Raw genomic sequence first — 3339 nt, forward strand, 5'->3', positions numbered from 1 at the left:
AAACAGAGCACTGCTGATGTCTTTCAATGTGTAACCTTGAGACGCTCCTCGACTCCACTGGCAATTCTTGATAGCAGCCTGTAGGCCTGCTGAAGCACATGCGGCTGTCTTCAGCCGCACCATTGATGGCCACCTCAGCTGTCTATTGTGCCCATGGCTGTGTAGCGTGTCGTTCCCCGGACGCCGGTCACCTGTCTGGGGACACGCTGCGTCCGCAGGAGTGGCTGACTCTGTCCCAGCTGAGCCTGGACTGCAACCCGCCACTAACCCGGGAGCTGCGGCACACCCTCTCCCAGATCCAGAGCCTGGGCCCGGCCTACCAGCTCTGGTGCGAAGGCATTCGGCAGCGCTGGCCCGTGCTGGTACGTGGTCCAATGGCGTCACTGTCCACCTGATGAGAACCTCGTCCTTAGCATCGTCGTCTCCCCATCTTCGTCTCGAGGAGAACTCACCCAGAGGCTGCGCTTTCTCCAGCTGACCCGCTCCCATCCTTGCAGGTTATTGGTTGGCCTTGAGGGCTATTCACCGTGTGACACACCATCAACACATTCGTCATCTCAAATCTGAATGCATGTTTTCCGTTGAAACTACATCACGTCTCTGGCCACGCGTGTGCGACCCACACGCTTCCTCTAACCGCACAAAGCCACTCACGTCCCCACCATCAAAGCGTCCAGTAGCCTTCACTCACACGTGCCCGCACACGCGCGTGCGGACGGCGCCGAGGCCGGGTGTGACTTGTCATCGCGTTGCGCGCGCCACGGTGTTGCATTAGAGCAGCTGCTGAGCCGACGCTCACGCCTCCGGGGCGGTGGCTGCGCCGGGTGACTGACGCTATGCGTCGCCACGGACGTGACCTCGCAGACGCGGCGGCCGGTGGTGCCGGCAGCAGTGAGCAGTGAGCTAGCGTAACGGCTGGGGCGCGCCCTGTGCCGCCGCCGCCGGCCTCATGCACGCCTCTGTCGGCCCGCAGGGCGCCGAGAAGAAGAGCGACGACGAGCAGGAGATGACGGAAATCAGCATCGAATACCACGAGGTCAGTACCGGATACCACGGGGTCAGTACTGGTCAGCACTGGCTCAGCACTGAGTACCAAAATGTCAGGGCGGAGGACTAGGAGGTCAGCACCAAGTACCGCGAGGTCAATACTGCTCCGTAGACAGTGATGCCTTTCAAATGAGCACGGCGTAGCTATACTTCCTGGGAATTCTCGGATCGGGGATCTGCCCAGGGACTTCTGCGCTTTTTTTGCTTTTGCTATGCGTGACATGCTAGCAACATTCCAGAAAAGTGTCAATGGCCCGCGATGGACTGTTTGCGTCTTCAGCCTGCCGTCATTGCTCGTCGTTCGATGATAGCAGCGCCGTTCCTGCGTGTCGTGTGACCCGGTGTGGCGTCAGCCTGCCGTCGGTGCGGTGCGCACTCGAGATCTTCGGGCGCCTAGCGCTCGCTCGAGATCCGCGGGGACCTCGTGACCGCTGACGTCCGCCTGCCGCCGGCTCGGCGCACGCTCGAGATCCTCGGGCGCCCAGTGCGCGCTCGAGGTCCGCGGAGACCTCGTGACCGCTGACGTCCGCCTGCCGCCGGCTCGGCGCACGCTCTAGATCCGCGCGCACTTCGTGACTGCTGACATCTCCCTGGACCGGCAGCTGCAGCAGCAAGTGCTGTCTGGCGACCTGCCCTGCACCAAGGAGGAGGCCGCCACGCTGGCCGGGACACACATCCGCATCCAGCAGACTTGGTCGGCCCGCGCCTCTGCCGCAGACAAATCGGTAACCGCCCCTGCTCTGGTGGTTACCCTCAGGCACCCGTAGGCAGGGCGCCGACGAAAGCCTCGTGTCGAGACGGACTCGCTCGCATGAGGCTCTTTGAAGGAGCTGATAGTCCGCTTTGGACCACGCTGAAGTAGCGTGAGGTATTCCAATGTAAGGCACATTGACGCCAGTGTTTACTTTTGAGGGACTATTTGGTACCGGGGGAGATACCCTCGACTTAAGCAGGGCAGCGCAGTATCTTAATATCATCTAAGCCACCACTACTCACTTTTTAACATTTTCATGCACGAGTCGCGACCAAGGCAAAATTTGAAAACATCTTATACTACGGGACAAAATAGAGGATAAATCGATTTATGGCGACACTGGTTCCATGCATAAAATCACGAGTACCGTGGAAGAAGATGCCGGTCGAGCTTGACGAGCTGACGCTGCTCATCATGACCGGCTCCGCCTCCGGCAGTCGGTGGCGCCGTGCGCCGAGCCCGGCTCGGTGAGCAGCGAGCTGGCGCAGCCATGCAGCCTGCCGGCGTCGCGTGGTGAGCGGGCCGACTCGGGCGAGACCACGTGCCGCAGCCTGCCGCCGCTGGAGACGAGCGGACCCGCCACCGACATCGAGGCCCAGCACCTGCGGAGCTTCCTGCCGCCCGCCTACTGGACCACCAAGAGCATCCCGAAGCTGATCAAGGTGCCGGCCGGGTGGGGAGACGGCGCTGGTGTGCGTGACGAGTGTGGGTTCGTGAGGCGAGTGAGACGCGTTGGAAGCTGTTTGAAAGAGTCACTACAGCGGAATTGTCTCTTTCCCAGCCACTCCTGATGATATGCACAAAGTTAGCCATACGCTGTTCGCCTCATTCGCTAGCATTCACAATGGCTTTGCTGTCAAGACCATATCTTGCCATTTTAAATCACGGAGTCTGCCGATGTCTGCCGAATCACTGCCGATGGTTTAACGCTGCCTCCTGTGCCCTCCCGCAGGATCAGAAGCGAAAGTTGTTCCACTCGACCGTTTATGACTCGGAGTACCACCTGATGAAGCTCTACATCAGCACTTGCAAGCGCCTACCGGCCTACAACTGTCAGATCTTCTGCGTGAAGGAGGTGCTGCGTGGCAAAACCAAGCGGAAGGCATCCCGCTTGCTCGGCATCAATCAGACCGCCATTGTGCTGCTCGACACCAAGACGAAGGCACTGGCTAAGTCTCAGCGGACAGCGGACCTCATTCAGGTATGTCCAAGGGCCTGTCTCATGGACTTCATCTGTCAATCCGAGCCATTGCCTCATAACACTCTGGGTGAATATTTCATTCCACTCGTGTCACGACTGGTGCTGGGGTAAGACGCCGGCGGCTTGGCAGTAACTCATTCGATGAATGTTCTAGCAGCTATCATTTCTGAGTAACTCATGTACTCAGCGTATCCTGAAACTGCCCGCCACTCTGCCTTGCGGGACACGTGCACTCCATGGGTCGGCGCACGGCCGGGCCGACCGCCTCGGACCGGCCGCTGAGCCAGCGTACCGCCACCAGTGGCGGACGGGCGGCGGGCGCAGCCACGACCGTCTG

This window comes from Pollicipes pollicipes, unplaced genomic scaffold (genome assembly GCF_011947565.3).
Source record: "Pollicipes pollicipes isolate AB1234 unplaced genomic scaffold, Ppol_2.1 Scaffold_7261;HRSCAF=8764_pilon_pilon_pilon, whole genome shotgun sequence".
Taxonomy (NCBI): domain Eukaryota; kingdom Metazoa; phylum Arthropoda; class Thecostraca; order Pollicipedomorpha; family Pollicipedidae; genus Pollicipes; species Pollicipes pollicipes.